This window comes from Anomaloglossus baeobatrachus, chromosome 1, assembly GCF_048569485.1.
Source record: "Anomaloglossus baeobatrachus isolate aAnoBae1 chromosome 1, aAnoBae1.hap1, whole genome shotgun sequence".
NCBI classification, from domain to species: Eukaryota; Metazoa; Chordata; class Amphibia; order Anura; family Aromobatidae; genus Anomaloglossus; species Anomaloglossus baeobatrachus.
Genome location: NC_134353.1, coordinates 113,331,463 through 113,348,962, shown reverse-complemented (window position 1 = coordinate 113,348,962; position 17,500 = coordinate 113,331,463). Strand labels below are relative to the sequence as shown.

General features: G+C 51.1%; 1 protein-coding gene across 1 annotated transcript in view; it reads left to right on the top strand.

Annotated features, from left to right (window-relative positions):
• Window positions 1–16,381, top strand: part of TMEM156 (transmembrane protein 156) — a 66,742-nt gene extending 50,361 nt beyond the window's left edge. The window contains exon 5 of the mRNA XM_075333812.1: window positions 15,492–16,381. The gene's annotated coding sequence lies outside the window, so the exon portion shown is untranslated. The remainder of the gene's footprint in view (window positions 1–15,491) is intronic.
• The last annotated feature ends 1,119 nt before the right edge of the window (window positions 16,382–17,500 follow it).

The window sequence follows — 17,500 nt, the reverse complement described above, 5'->3', positions numbered from 1 at the left end:
ATTCATTGGTCCCACCCTAGCTAAGTACCATTTTATTGGGGTTTGTTGGGGGAAATTGGGATTACTTGGGTTTTTGGTGTTACAGGCACTGGGGTTCTGGGTTCCTAAGGGGGTAGGCCCTGCATCCTGGTGGGGATGCAGAACCTTGAAGCACCCTGAGGTGTTCAGGGGCACTACATTGGCACATATAGAGCTTACGTTTTATTGCTTAATTGTATACCATAAGTACAAGTAAAGCCTGCTTTACACAATACAATATATCTTACGATGTGTCGGCGGGGTCACGTCGTAAGTGATGCACATCCGGCATCGTAAGGTACATTGTAGTGTGTAACAGCTACGTGCGATTGCGAATGAACGTTAAAACCTTCATCGCACGCACGTCGAACATTCCTCATGAATTGAACGTCAGGTTGTTCATCATACCCGGGGTAGCACACATCGCAGTGTGTGACACCCTGGGAACAATGAACAGATCTTACCTGCGTCCTGCGGCTCCCGGCCAGAAATGCGGAAGGAAGGAGGTCTCCGCCCCTCCGCTTCTTTTGGACGGCTGTCACGTGACGTCGCTGTGACGCCGAACGTCCCTCCCACTCCAGGAAGTGGACGTTCGCCGCCCACATCGAGGTCATATGGACGGGTAAGTACGTGTGACGGGGTGAATCGTTTGTGCGGCACATTCAACAAAATTGAACGTGCCGCACATACGATGGGGGCGGTTACGATCGCATACAATATCGTATGCTGAATCGTAACATGTAAAGCAGGTTTAAGGCCGCAACATTGACTCTCCCCTCATGGAAGGGCCAGGATTGGGTTATTATTAAGGAAATTTGTTTACTGTACAATAAAAACCTGTTTGAGTCACCACTGGGTTGCCCATTTTCCGTATTGCACTCCTGGCACCTGTTTACAGATCTACCCTCCAGTAAGTTCGTTCTAGCTCCCAGTAGCTATTTTCTACCGTATGCATGGTGTGCACTCCTTTTTACTTTATGGTCCTAAAGGCCGCTTTACACGCAACGACATCGCTAATGAGATGTCGTTGGGGTCACGGAATTCGTGACGTACATCCGGCCTCGTTAGCGACGTCGTTGTGTGTGAAACGCAGGAGCGACCGTTAACGAGCAATAATACTCACCATATCGTTGCTCGTTGACACTGTGCTCTATTCCCAAATATCGTTGCTGCTGCAGGTATGATGTTCTTCGTCGTTCCTGCGGCAGCACACATCGCTATGTGTGACATTGCAGGAACGAGGAACCACATCGTACCTGCGGCCACACGCAATGAGGAAGGAAGGAGGTGGGCGGGATGTTCGTCCCGCTCATCTCCGCCCCCTCTGCTTCTATTGGGCGACCGCTTAGTGACGTCGCTGTAACGCCACGCCAACCGCCCCTTAGAAAGGAGGTAGTGCGCCGGACACAGCGACGTCGCTAGGCAGGTACGTAGTGTGACAGGTCCGAGCAATGTTGTGCGCCACGGGCAGCGATTTGCCCGTGACGCACAACCGACGGGGGCGGGTACGCACGCTAGCGATATCGGTAACGATATCGCAGCGTGTAAAGCGGCCTTAACACTTGTTACTTATGGACAATTCACAAAGCATTTCTTATGCTCACAATGAGGTCTTGTTTTTCACCCATCTTTCTCACTGAAGGCTGTAGAAATTGCTAAATTATTTTATATGTACTTACTTATTTCAGTCGTATTTGAGTAATAACCACGTAAACCACATGAAATATTTTACCGGTCATAATGAACTGGCCACTAAGTGTATGACTTCCTTTACATATAACCAAGAAAGATTAAGTATTCAAAGGCTGAAAAATGAACACAGGTTATTATCAAAGGAATGGCATGAAAAGAATGATCATATATGTGATAAGGGTTAGATGAATTCAAGCAAAATGAGTATGTATACTGTAGTAAGCCAATGTGGCAATGGGGAGTCACTACTTACAGTAGAGATTAAGATAAAGCTAAATTTAGAGATCTGTAATACAATCCAAGTATGGACTGTGATTTTCAAACTTACTGAGGATTTCCTTTCCTGAACGCATCAGCCGAATTGGCATATACGAGGCTGTTGAGGTCAGGTTGTACCACCCCGGTGTTAGTCGGGCTGCTCGGATCCAGGATCGTTGTGGCTCGCGGGGTCCGGACCCGGCTTGGCGGACACTTTGATCCATAAAAGGGGATATTTACAGGGGAGAAGTTCGTGACTCCACCTGTGGGTTGCGGTAATGGGAGTACCACCGCTGCTGTAAGGAGTAGCGGGGCAGATGGAGTTAAGCAGCTTGATGTTAGTCCCTCCACAGGTAGGGAAGGCCCTGAACTCAGGGGTATTGGTAGATCTTTGGGAGAGCAGGGTGCAGTGGACCAAGGTACTCACTGCTGGTAGTCGTGGTGCTGGATGAGGTTTATAAAGGAAACACACACGCTGTAGGTAAACCAAATTCTTTCTGTGCCGATGCCACTGCAGGGAGCCCATCCAAGTACCCGGTCCCACCGGTGTCACATAGTAATTTGGAGCCTGCCTCAGTGCACAGTTTCATGTCCGTGTGGGTCCCTATAGCTTGAAGCTTGAAGGGTCCCCCTCTTCAGTTTTCAAGTGAAGACTTGCTCCCAAGGGCAGGCACTTGGGACTTTAGTGAGTTGCTTTCTGCAGAAAACCCTGTCCCCCACGGTGTGCTGATGCCCTCAGTCTCTGAGCTCTTTGGGAAGGTCCCTGAAGGTCCCCTTCCTCTGCAGGTTAATTGTCAGGATATTGAATCTGCTCCTGACCTAGGGTTTTGTGCCCAGTTGTGCTCGGTACCCGGTCAGTTCATTTGGGCTTTCTGCTCCAGACAGCCTCCAAGACTATGTCCATCGCACCCGTTTCCAATGTTACTGCTACCGGTCCCCGACTCCTCTGGTCCCGGACCACTGTCTGCGACCCAACTTTGGTCCTTTTAGCTCCCCGGGAGCTAACACTCCCCAGCTACTCTCACTTTTAGGGCTCTTACTAGACTCTTTCTTCTTCCCTCTCACCAGTCTGCCTGACCCCTAAGTGGGTAGCCCTTTTCCAGCTAGACCAACCCACTGGTGTGTCTGACAGGTCATGATGTGAGGTGTTGATTGGTATTTGTGGTGCTGATGGAGGTGACACCGATTTCTCTGAACTTGGACCCATGGGGGTAGGCTCTGCACCCTGGGAGGATGCAGTTCCCTGTAGCACCCTGATGTATTCAGGGGTGCTATAAGGTCAGTATGCTCCTGATCAGTCTTGAAGTCATGGTTGATACGTGAGCCTTGATATACGGTCCCCCAAGTTTCGTCTAAAGCCAGATTCCGACATCCGTGTTTTGACAGCACAAGTACGGTATGGACCGGCCCTGGGTCTCCTGCCCTGAATTTAATAACCTCATAGGCACGGGACAGTTGGCCAGTGCATAACAGTGCATACTTGGGCCACAAATCACAGATGTGTAAATCCAGCCTAACGATGGGTTCAGATAGCTATATTGGAAAACATACTTGTCTCATCCTCAAATTGCAGACATGAGTAGCTACTTGTACATTGTGTGCATTATTCTCTTGGGGAAAACTGACAAAAGCAGTGCGGCAACTCCAGGCGGTGAGGGCTTCAAATAAATGGCGCACGGAATCAGTGCGTGCACAGATTGAGCTCTCGGCTCAATGGCAAGCTGAGATCCCATCTGCGCAAGTGCCACCTCCGGGCACCATTGTAATCTTAAATCTTAAGACCGCTGCTGGTGTGACGCCCTGGGCAAGCCAGGGGTCACAGGTCACAACATCACATGCACCCCCACATTCCCTGCAGGTACACCAAGCTAACCCAAAATCCTTGTTGCCTTCCTCCAGGGGCTGATGTCCACACCAGGGGGTGGGCCAGGCGGTTGGCTCCGCCCACCGAGGAGTTCATAGCCCTGGAGGCGGGAAAACCAGGCAGAACAGAGTCGAGCTAGGGAAGTGAAGGAGTAAACAGTGAAGTGGCAAAGGAGGACAGTAAGAGTCGCGACAGAAAGTAACAGTTAAGTGAGCCTGAAGTTGGTCTGGGTGTGTGCCCCGGACAGTGACAGCAAGGTCAGCAGACGACGGTGATAGTCTGCAGGGGGACTGCTCGGAGGTTGCTGGAAGGACCGCGGACGGGTGGTGACCCGGCGGTACCGGAGCAGTATACGAAGAACAGTCAGCACCAGGGCAGGGGCCTTTCGGATCTTGGCAAGGCTAGGAGTCGCCATAATTTGCCAAATCCGTCAGTGAAGGGGACCTCTGTCTCCTAACAACCAAGTCCCGATTGAAGGCAACAGCCCGACCGTGAAGGGGAGACACCGCCACCGCCAGGGCACCAGTTTCCCAGGGCCAGCGCCTGCGGGCAAAGTAGGGCTCCTTCGGCCCAGATTGAAGCCGAGGAGTGGGTAACCGGTGGGGACCCATCGCTACCAAGAGACTTTACATAGGTGCAGGGAAGAGACCGTCACCGCTAACTGCAGGGAACATCAGCACCGTGAACCGTCCGAGGGACCCGTCCAACCAGCCGTTTGTTTACCGAGAACTGTGTCGTGTTTACTGGCTGAGTGAGTACCTCCGTGCCGTGCGGCACAGCGCTGCCCCTGCACCCCCCACAGGCCCCATACCCGCCTGTCCACCATACCAACCCCATCACTGGGCCCCGGGAGCACCAAGTCCCCTACCCACGGAGGGGCAAATCAACAACTGGCTGCTCCATACCATCCCTCCCGGGCTCCCCGGACAGAGCAGCGGTGGTGTCCACTTAATCACCACAACCGTGGGTGGCGTCTCGGACAATAAACTATCCCAAAATCCAATCCCCTTTCACCGACGGGCGAGGAGCGCCGCTCGAGTCCCCGGGATCCGGCCCATCGCTCGAGCCACCGAGCAGCAGCAGGCCGCAGCAGCCGGACCCGAGCAGTGGGAGTGCGCGGCGTCCCCTCCTCTGCCCGCGACACTGGGAGATCAGTGAGCCAGTAATATATATTATATATATATATATATATATATATATATATATAGTGACGGCAAAACCAGGTAGTCACAGATAAGCCCCTGCACAACACCCTTCCCTTACTTAAGGCTGCTTTACACGCTTCAATGTATCGTGCGTTCGCATGTGCGATCTCACCCGCCCCCATCATTTGTGCGATACGGGCAATGTGTTGCCCGTGTCACACAAACTCGGTAACCCCCGTCACACGTATTTACCTTCCGAATGACCTCGCTGTGGGCGGCGAACATCCACTTCCTGAAGGGGGAGGGACGTTCGGCGTCACAGCGACGTCACACAGCGGCCGGCCAATAGAAGCGGAGGGGCGGAGATTAGCGGGATGAAAACATCCCGCCCACCTGCTTCCTTCCGCATTGCAGGCGGGATGCAGGTAAGCTGCAGTTCATCGTTCCCGGGGTGTCACACAGAGCGACGTGTGCTGCCTCGGGAACGATGAACAACCGGAGCACAGAAGGACGTTCGATTTTTTGAAAATGAGCAACGTGTCAACGAGTAACGATTAGGTGAGTATTTTTGCTCGTTCACAGTCGCTCATTTGTGTTACACGCTACGATATGTCAAATGAGGCCGGATGTGCGTCACTTACGACGTGACCCCGACGACATTTCGTTTCATATATTGTAGCGTATAAAGCCCGCTTTAGGAAACACACAGCCGACATGAAACCCTAGTCACCCCCCTTAGGGAAAGATAGACTCACCAGTGGGCGGGACCAGATGGATAGACATGCCCACCCAGGGGTTTAGAAAGCCCGGGGCGGGAAAACAAGCAGATGAGTTTTGTAGTTCAAGTTGAGAGGAGTGTGGGCTGGAGCTAGGTGTAGCTCCAGCAGAGGAGGTTCAAGTTTAACGGTGCCAGGGTAGGAGCCCTGGTGCCTTTGGCTAGGTGGCAGATGGTGGTATCCGTCAGCAGGAGACGGAAAGACGGCTCGGCAGAACCGAGGTGGACCGGGACAGGGTTGTAGCCCACCGATACCGACACGGGGAATCGACCCGGAAACCGGAGGACAAAGGGGGGTACTCGGATTCTGAAGCCAGGACCAGAAACCAGCGGCCTGGTTAATTAACCGATTGAGGCCAGGACTAGAGGCCCTGTCCCACCCAAAGTCCCTCATAGAAGACAACAGCCCACCGATAGGGATAGGAGGTCACCGCCAGGGCCCATAGATCCCACGGGCCAGCGTCTGCGGGCACGGATCCTTAGGCCACATCCAGCCGGGAGCGGACTCCTGAGTTCCAGACCAGGCAGTCCACCATACACAAAGTCAGTGCAGAGGAAAAGGACAGAGGTCAACAGTCTGAGTGGGGGAACCTGAATGCAACCGGCTGCGGTGGCTGGCCACCAGCACCTTGGTTTTACATCTAGGCCCCCCCCCCCATTTATTCGGCGTGTCCGTGAGACCCCTGGGTCCGGAGACCCTCAAGCCACCCCCTTAGGAGGTCCGGATCCGAGAGGCAGAGGATGCTGGCACGGGGGAGGCACATATATCATAATCCGGGGTCTGGTAAGTATAATTCTCCTGGGGGGCGTTTCTGACTTTTGGGGGGTAGGGGGTGGTAAACTTACCCTGACACGTGTTTCACCGGAAATAATCCCTACCCCAAAAATAAGCTCTGTCACATTCTTCGGGGAAAAAATACCCATAATATAAAATAGTGTCTTATTTGTGGGGGAAAACACAAGAGATTATATATTATATACACTGTATATGTACATGTGGCGCCCTGGACAAGCCAGGACGTCACAGGTACTGCAACAACACACCCCACACCCCGGTTAGGCACATCAGCTGCACACACAAAATCCTTGTTGCCTCTCTCCAGGGGCTGATGTCCACACCAGGTGGGGCGGAGCCAGGCGGTTGGCTCCTCCCACTGAGGAGTTCACAGTCCTGGAGGCTGGAAAGAAGGTCAGAGGAGTTGAGAGTTGGGAGTTGAAGGAAGTAGTAGTGGAGGAGCAGACTGACCGTGTCCGGGTACGTGGCCCGGGCACATACAGCAAGGTTGGCAGACGGTGGTGACCGTCTGCAGGAGAGGCAGATTGACGCACAACCGTAAGGACCGGGGACGGGCGGTGGCACGCCGGTACCGGATCGGGGGGAGCGAAGAGAAGCCAGCACCATCCGGCAGGGCCTACGGACCCCGACCAGGCTAGGAGTCGCCGTTAAACCGATCAAATCCGTCAGCGACGGGAACCTCCGGGGTTTCCCAGCAATAAAGACCCGACTGAAGGCAACCGTCCAAACCGTGAGGGAGATAAAGCTACCGCCAGAGCTAGAGCTCCCAGGGCCAGAGCCTGCGGGCAACAAAAGGGGCTCCCTTAGCCAACATACAGCTGGGGAGCGGGTTACCGGTGGGAAGCCATCGGGGCCGAGAACATAACACCGGTGCAGGGAGAGACAGTTACCGCCAACCGACCGGGAGTGACCGCAGCAGCCGTCTGTGGGACTCGTCCATCCAGTCGTTTGTTTTACCAGAGACTCCGTGTGCGTTACTGGCTGAGTAAGTACCACCGTGCAGTCTGGCACTGCGCTGCCCCGCGACCCTGCACCTGGCCAAGCCCCGCAATCCACCAAACAGACAATAACTCCGGGCCCCGGGACTACCAAAATCCCCCTACCCACGGAGGGGAGGAAAACATCCCAGCTGCTCCCTGTCATCGCTCCCGGGATCCCTGTACAGAGCAGCGCTGGTGCCCCAACCTCACCACACACTGTGGGCATACCTCCCAACATATAAAGATGAGAAAGAGGGACAAAGCTACGCGCGCCGCGGCAATTTTAAGCCACGCCCCCTAACCTCACCCATTTTGCAATCTGTCACGCCCACATCCAATCCTTTTCAGCACTGCTGATCACATTGTTTAAGGCTGCGTGCCCACGATCAGTATTTGCAGCATTTTGGATGTAGCGTGTTTTTGCTGTGTCTAAAACGCCGCATTGTACAGTACAAGCACAGTGGAGGGATTTCTAGAAATCCCGTGCCCACTGTGCTTGTTTATTCTGCAGCAAACACTGACCTGCGGAGAGTCTTTCCAGGCTGCAGCATATCAATTGTTTTCTGCAGTTGCATGCGTCCTCCGTAGGGAGAACACAGCAGCAGACCGCAGCGCACTGAACCCTGATCGTGGGCACAGGCAGCTGTGTTCTCCTGCGGAGGAGACGTGCAGCCCCGCAGGTCAGGACCCGCTGCCTCCAGGACACAGTGAGTCCTGATCGTGGGCACAGGCAGCTGCATTCTCCTGGGGAGGAGATGTGCAGCCCCGCAGGTCAGGACCCGCTGCCTCCAGGACACAGTGAGTCCTGATCGTGGGCACAGGCAGCTGTGGTCTCCTGCGGAGGAGACGTGCAGCCCCGCAGATCAGAACGCGCTGCCTCAAGGGCACAGTGAGTACTGATCGTGGGCACAGGCATACGCACATATACGATACATATTTGAAGACAAATTCCCTAAAATACATATAAACAGACAAATCTATACACAGTCATCTGCACTGACATACATAGATATATACATCATACATATACACACATTGGCGGTAATAATATGGGGAAGCAGGCAGCAGCCGCACTCACCTACCCTGCTTGTCTCTATCCAGCTCCTCCTGGCATGTGATCACTTGGCAACACTTTAACAGACCTAGCCACGCACAGTGCACACTGACACCGCTGTGTATGTATCACAAGGGAGGATGGGGGTTTAATATACTAATTAATTTATATATATATATATATATATATATATATATATATATATATATATATATATATATATATATATATATATATATATATATATAGAGAGAGAGAGAGAGAGGAGGGGCTGGGGGCTACAGTATATACAGCACAGGAGAGGCTGGGGGCTACAGTACATACAGCACAGGAGGGTCTTGGGGCATAGACAGTACTTGAGGGGCATACATATTAGGCCTGTTTCAGATGTCAGTGATTCTGGTATGTATGTGCTAGTTTTTATACGTACCAGAATCACTGACCTATGCAGACCCATTATAATCAATGGATCTGCACACACATCAGTGATTTTTCACTGACTGTGCCTCCGTGTGGCGTACATGCGGCGGCGTATCCGTGATTGCCGCACAGAAACATTTAAAATAAAAATCTTTTTCAACTCACCTTCTCCAGCGATGCTGAGTTCGGCAGCTGCTCTCTGCTTCTTCCTGGCTGGTTCATTATGGCATGCATATTCATTTATGCAGCCAGAGCCGACCCGGAAGCAGCTGCAGAGGTGAGAGAGCGGTGGCTGGATGCTGAATCGCGGGACTCTTCAGCACCACGGAGAGCAGGAGCGGGGGCAGGTGAGTATATGTCCATGTGCAATCACGGAGTACGGATCACGTATCATGGATTGCACATGGACAACCACTGTGTGCCGTGAATCACGGAGTATGAAGGGACATATGCGTGTTTAACATGTCAGTGAAGAGCATCTGTGTTTTTCACAGGGGCATACACGTTACTAAGGGGTATACACATTACTGGGGGAAATACACTTTACTGTGGGGCATACAAATTACTGGTAGCATAGATATTACTAAGGGGCATATAGCTCTGGTGTTGGGGCTTATACAGCTCTGGGGGCACATACAGCTCCGATGGGGGGGCTGGGGGCATACAAATCTAGTGTTGGGGCTGGGGGGGCACACAGATCTGGTGAGGGGGGGTGGCTGGAGGCATATAGCTCTGGTGAGGAGGGGGTTGGGGCATACAGCTCTGGTAGGTGGGGGGGTTCACATACAGCATTCCTTGGTCTTCAGCTGCTCTTCCTGCAGTCTCTATCTGTGGACAGAGCTCAGCTTGTTTCTCGGTAGCTCCGCCCACAGATGCACTTCCGTACACAAACAGCCCAGCAGTGAGCAGTGAGTGCACGCTGAGCTGCAGATTTAAAGTGCCGGCAGCCAGAGTGCTGCTGCCGCCCACCCATAACAGCGGCAGCACAGAGCCAGAGCAGTGAAGCAGCGCTCGGCTCTGCTCTGCTCATGTGCATTAGGAGGGGGAGAAAGTCAGACGGGGAGAGAGCGGGTGGACGGAGCCACGGGTGGGACAAAAAGCCTCACGATCGTGACACCCGCTGAAATCCGGTACAGTCCCGCTGTATCCGGGACGGTTGGGAGGTATGACCGTGCGTGGAGTCACAAACCGACATCCCAAACACCAACAAACCACCCCTTTCACTCACGGGCGAGGAGCGCCGCTCGAGTCCCGGATCCGGCCCACCGCTCGAGCCACCGAGCAGCAGCAGCGCCGTTCCCGAGCGTGGTGAGCGCAGCAGCGGCGTCCCCTCCCCGCCCATGACATACAACATGCGTGAATATGTGTGTGTGAATATACATGCCTGTTTAATCGGTGTCTGTTGTAACAACCATGCTAATAGTGCTGAAACCCAATGCATTTATTTTTAGGGACACGTATTTTTATACCAAGTTTTTTTTAAATGCAATTTTGACAGGATTTATACACATTCATAATAACTGCTTAAAATAAACTATATTTTCCCAAAAATGCATGCAGCCTTCAATGGTGAGATACATTTAGCATGCGCACGCTGCAGCTTTCACTGGTGAGATACATTAGGCTACATGCGCACGCTGCAGCTTTCACTGGTGAGATACATTAGGCTACATGCGCACGCTGCAGTTTTGTTGTCACAAAAAAAAACCAAAACTGCACCTTGTCCCAGAGAGCCTGGAAATGTAAAAATAAAAACGCTTGTAATGATGCTGTGTTTTTGGTGCATTTTTGTCAGTTCTGATTTGATTTGTTTCTTTTCAGTAGAAGCAAGCCCATAAAGCTTGTTGAAAAAAAAAATTGATGTCATTTCCTTCTTCTCTCTCTTCCCTCTCATTCACCATTTTGGAAGCAAAGTGTGTGCTTGAGGGGGAAAATGCCCAGCCATGTTCCTGCAATCCGGCTCCGCAGGCCATATCAAATCCTTTTACTTCTAATAGTAGTGTGGTTATTGCATCGTCGCAGACGACAGGTAAGGTTTTGATTAAAAAAAATAAAAAAGTGTAGTGAAAAAAAAAAAAAAGTTATGGACAAATATGTACCTGTATGTATCTGTGTATATTTTGTGCAAGATACTTACCAGTACAATCAACTTTCTCACATCTATGTTCATCCAGTGCTACCGCGCCATCACTGCTGCTGAAATCCAAACTTCTCACAAAATATCCTGCCTACTCCAACACTATTTATCAGTTGTGGTTAAATCCCAGTGGCTATAAGGACCTTAGGCGGGACCAGCTTGGCTGGTGGGTGGGACTGGCTTGGCTGGTGGGCGGGACTGGCTTGGCTGGTGGGCGGGACCGGCTCGGCTGGTGGGCGGGACCGGCTCGGCTGGTGGGCGGGACCGGCTCGGCTGGTGGGCGGGACCGGCTCGGCTGGTGGGCGGGACCGGCTCGGCTGGTGGGCGGGACCGGCTCGGCTGGTGGGCGGGACCGGCTCGGCTGGTGGGCGGGACCGGCTCGGCTGGTCAGGACGGCTTGGTTGATGGGAGTTGTGATGTTTCACCCCCTCCCTCCCTGTATCCCCCTATGTGGGGGTTCTTACCCAAACATCCCCGCTTTTATTATTAAACATCTCCATAACCACGTGGACTTAAAAAAAATAATGTATCTTCCCGGTATCCGCTATGTTGGTGGAGGACCCGCCCCTTCTGGTCACATGGGCATGACGGCAGCAGAGGTCCCTTAACCCCTTCACGACCGCGGGCAGTAAAATTACGTCCTATTTTAACGTGACTTAACGACCAGGGACGTAATTTTACGGCCTAAACTTCATTTGATTGCCGTGGCCATAGCAACGGCTTTCAAATGATGTCCCCTGCTGTTTCTTACAGCAGGGGACCTTTGCTTGACCCCAGGGGGGGTCGATCGATGTGATTGGCTGTTCAAATCGGAACCGCCAATCACATTGATCACGCTGTTTTCGGCAAAGAAAAATGCCAAAAATAGTGTGATCTTGTAAAATCCAGCTAGGACCGGGGCTGCAGCAGCTCCGATCATTGGCTGGAAGCAAGCAGACACCGTGGCCTCCCCCTGCAGCACTGATTGGAGCGATCGTGCTATGACGCGCAATTGCTCCAATCAGTGTGCAGTGGGGCGGTCTGATCTGCCGGTGGCCGCCCTCCCCAGGCTTGTGCTGGTCTGGGGACCCTCCCCCAACATGTCTGCAGCGTGCAGCACTGGCTGGTACTAGTGGTACCACGCCACCGCTGCTGCTGCCGCTGCTGTCACGGAGCAGGAGCAGGAGCGGTGAGTATTGTGCTCACCTTGCAGCCCCTGCGCGCTTCCGTAATGGCCCCTGCTCGTGCCCCCCTGCGATCTGCCCCCCCCGACATCCCGATCTGCCCCCCCGACATCCCGATCTGCCCCCCCCGACATCTCTATTCTGCAGCTCCTCCGGTATCCCTCCTCCCCTGCTCTCTTGCAGCCCCTGCGCGCTCTTGTGATTTGCTCCTGCGCGCTCCCGTAATGGCCCCTGCCCGTGCCCCCCTGCGATCTGCCCCCCGCCATCCCGATCTGCCCCCCCGACATCCCGATCTGCCCCCCGACATTCCGATCTGCCCCCAGACATCCCGATCTGCCCCCAGACATCCCGATCTGCCCCCAGACATCCCAGTCTGCCCCCCCGACATCCCAGTCTGCCCCCCCGACATCCCAGTCTGCCCCCCCGACATCCCAGTCTGCCCCCCCGACATCCCAGTCTGCCCCCCGACATCCCAGTCTGCCGGCCTCCCCCGTGATCTCTATTCTGCAGCTCCTCCGGTATCTCCCTCCTCTGCTCTCCCCCTCTGCTCTCCCCCTCCCCCTCTGCTGTCCCCCCGACGTCCTCTTACCTGTCTTCACCGGCCGATCACATCTGCCTCCATCGCTGGGTCCTTCTTCCTGGGTCTTCTGCTGAGCTGTCCAACTTCCTGCCTGCTGGCTGCTGCTGTAAAGCTGTTCCTTGCCTTCTGTTCCTCCTGCAAATCCTCTGGGTACTGTGAGTATAACTTTTTTTTTTCTTTTTTTCCTCTATCCCCTGTCCATTTTTACACCTCATGCGTCCGTGCGTCCCGCCGAGCGCTGATCAGGGATGCAGATAATGTATCTGCATCCGTGGTCAGTTTTCGGCGGGACTTTTTTTCCCGTATTCCCGACGCTTTTTGTATCGCATCTGTCCGTGCGTCCCGCCGAGCGCTGATCAGGGATGCACATAACGGATCGGCATCCCTGCTCAATTTTTGGCGTGACAAAAAGCATCGGGGATACGGAAAAAAAAGTCACGCCAAAAATTGAGCAGGGATGCCGATCCGTTATGTGCATCCCTGATCAGCGCTCGGCGGGACGCACGGACTGATGCAATACAAAAAGCGTTGGGGATACGGAAAAAAAAGTATCGCATCTGTCTGTACGTCCCGCTGAGCGCGGATCAACATCCCTGCTCAATTTTTGGCGTGACTTTTTTTTTCCGTATCCCCAGCGCTTTTTGTATCTCATCCGACCGTGCGTCCTGCAGCAGCCGATCAGTGCACCGCGTCTGTGCGTTTGAAAAGTCAAATGGCGTTCCTTGTCTTCTGAGCCCCGCCATGCGCCCAAACAATTGATTTCCACCACATGTGAGGTATCTGCGTACTCGGGAAAAATTGCACAATACGTTTTATGGTGCATTTTTTCCTGATACCGTTGTAAAAAGAAAAAAAAAAAAGCTACCTTGTTGCTGCAAAAATTTAAAAAAAAAAATAAAAAAAAAATAAATAATTTTCACGGTTCAACGTTATCAACTTTCAGTGGAGCCCATGGGGGTACAAGGGGCTCACTAAACATCTAGATAAATTCCTTGAGGGGTCTAGTTCCAAAATGGGGTAATTTGTGGGGGAGCTCCACTGTTTAGGCACCATGGGGGGGGGGTCTAAAAACGTGACATGGCGTCCGCTAATGATTCCAATCAATTTTGCTGTCAAATGGTGCCCTTCTCTTCTGAGCCCCGCCATGCGCCCAAAAATTACTTTCCACCACATATGAGGTATCTGCGTACTCAGGAGAAAATGGACAATACATTTTATGTTGCATTTTTTCCCGATACCCTTGTGAAAAAAAAAGCTACCTAGTTGAAGCAACAGTTTTGTGGTAAAGTTTTTTTTTCTTTTCACGGCTCAACGTTATAAACTTCTGTGAAGCCCCCAGGTGTTCAAAGTGCTCATCAAACATCTAGAAAAAATATTTGAGGGCTCTAGTTTCCAAAATGGGGTTACTTGTGGGGGAGCTCCATTGTTTAGGCACCTCAGGGGGTCTTCAAACCCGACATGGCGTCCGCCAATGAGTGCAGCTAATTTTGTGTTCAAAAATTCAAATGGCGCTCCTTGCCTTTCGACCTCTGCCGTGCACCCAAACAATTGATTTTTACCACATATGGGGTATCAGCGTACTCAGGAGAACATGCACAATAAATTGTAGGGTGCACTTTCTCTTTTCTCCCTTGTAAAAATGAAAATTTTATGGCTAAAGTAACATTTTTGTGTTAAAAAGTAAAATTTTCATTTTTTCCTTCCACATTGCTTTGGTTCCTGTGACGCACCTAAAGGGTTAATAAACTTCTTGGATGTGGTTTTGAGCAGTGTGAGGGGTGCAGTTTTTAGAATGGGGTCACTTTTGGGTATTTTCTGTCACCTAGGCCTCTCAAAGTCACTTCAAATGTGAGGTGGTCCCTAAAAAAAATATTTTGTAAATTTTGTTGGAAAAATTGCTGATGAACTTTGACCCCTTCTAACTTCCTAACGAAAAAAAAATTTATTTCGAAAATTGCGCTGATGTAAAGTTGACAAGTGGGAAATGTTATTTAGTAACTATTTTGTGTGACATATTTCTCAGATTTATGGGCATAAATTTTCAAAGTTTGAAAATTGCGAAATTTTCCAAATTTTCGCACAATTTCCTAAATTTTCACAAATAAACGCAAAAAGTATCGGCCTAAATTTACCACTGACATGAAGTACAATATGTCACGAAAAAACAATGTCAGAATTGCCAGGATCCGTTGAAGCGTTCCAGAGTTATAACCTGTCAAAGTGACACTGGTCAGAATTGCAAAAAATGGCCCGGTCATTAGGGTGTTTTAGTGGCCAGGGGTGAAGGGGTTAAGGGAGAGCAGTCAAAAGTCCTAATTAGCTTGTATTGCATTATTTTTCATTACATAGCGTAACCTTCCACATTCTCCAAACTCTAGATTCCCCAAAGGAAGGTGTCAGGAAACAGCAGGGTGCCCTTTTATTCATTTTGTCATTTTATTGTTGCCGGATCCTGTTGCGATATTTGCCAGTGGATCATGCCAAATTTAAGTTAAAGGGCTCAAACTGCTAACTTAGTAGTGATCTGTAACCAACCATGTAATGCAGTTCTTACAGCTTCTGATTTACTAATATATGGCATATTTCAGATTATTTATATTTTCTTTCAGAGGAACAGAAGAATCAGAACTCCATTCCATCCTCCATATCCTAACTGAACAGCAAGATCCAGTTCACAAGTACTGTTGGATGCACTACCTCACACTGAATGAAGCTGCTCCCATCAATGGATATTCATAAAATGTTCCTACAGATCACAGCACTGTTCTTATGGTGCAACCTGGACCTCCCGGGAGGCTCATACATTTATTTCCTGCAGGGATTCTGCTCAGATTGCCTGCAAAAATGTCCACAGGATAACAGTCCCAGCTCAGTAAAGGAGACTTCAACAAATATCATTGGTATAAGACTGTCCCCTTGCAATCCTGTATGTTAGTTATTATTGGGGGAGAGCAAAATACGTTTCGAGTTCATTACACAAACATTTTTTTTTTTTTTTATTATTCAAAATCTGTGGAAGCACTGGCAGACACACCGAAGAGTGCCCATATGCAAGAACACTATATGGGCACTTGTAAAGCCCAATAACTCATCAAAATGCACAATTACTCTTGTTTTGGGGGCAGAAACGGGCCCCCTAACCTTCGGGGCCCCTGGGCAGCCACTCAGGCTGTACCATTGATATGTCTGCCCCTGGGTGGAAGTCTAACTTTCTGCAAATGCCACCAATGTTTGAAGGGACCGTGGTGGTCTTCACTGTTTACACCACCCAGTCCACCTGCAGTGTAAACAGGAAGCTCGGTCTCCACTCCATTCACTGCCTTGTTTGTTGGGAGTTAGACACCGATCGATATTAATCCTGAGGATACGACATTAATATTGTGATACCAGAAAAGGCATTGTATACTCTGTCAATGATTATACCTGAAGTTTAGATGGTTATCTAATGTCTTTGCAGTTACTATGTGCATACATATCTCAAGAACAATGAAACCTCTATAAAAGAAGTTTGATTTATTGTATATATGTTTGTTATTTTATTAAAAGTTTTGGACTGTTTCATATAATTAGCGTCTGAGCGTGTGGTATGTGTAATAAGTGGAAAAGATATGTACTTGGGTCCAACTGACCAGGGCCGGCGTCAGCACCCGTCACACATGGACAGCTGGGGAGCCCACTCACAGTCTTCAGTCTTGCAGGCCCCAGGCTGAGTTCCGGCAACTGCAGTGCTTGGGCTTTAATTCACACTAGCACACAGCATTCACTGCTGAATGCTCCATGCTCCTCCTGCATTGAAATTCATATGTGGGCGGAGCTCCAGCGCAGTGTGCTCCAGTCCCACAGATGAAGAGGAGCCAGCACACTGAGCACAGCTTATGCCCCCCCCCCCCACCTGAACTGTATGTTCTACCCCTCCACCTGAGTTTTATGTTCCACCCCCCACCAATCTGTATGGGGCTCCCCTGCACCTGAGTTGTATGTTACACCCACCCTTATCTGTATGGGCCCCCACTTCTAAGCTGTATGGGCTCTCTCAATGCAGTAGGTGCCCCCCCCTTGAGCTGTATAGGACCCCCAGAGCCGTATGCGTGGCCCCACAGAGCTCTATGCCACCCAACCCAGCAATGTGTATGCCCCACAGAGTTGTATGTTACCCCAGTAACATCTATGCCCCCAGTAATGTCTACCGTATGACCCCAGCCCCTCCTGTCATTTATATACTGTAGCCCTCAGCCACTCCTGTGAGAGATATGTGTCAGTGTGCACTGTGTGTGGCCATCAATCAGCGCAGCACAGTCACATGACCAGGAGGAGCTGGACGGGAGACAAGCTGGGAGGTGAATGAGGCTGCTGCCGGCTTCTCCATATATTAATAATATCTATAATGTGTCTATATGTGCATGTATGATGTGAATCTATGTATGTCAGTGTATATATGACTGTATAGGTTTGTGTCTGTCTATATGTATTTGTCTTTAAATGTGTATGTATGCCTGTATGTGTACGTATCTGTGTATGTGCGTGTGGATGGGGTCCACTGAGTCTCTTTCACCCGGGGAACACAAAATCCTGGAGCGGGCCTTGAAACGGACATGCGCTATAACCCCCACCCTCCCCC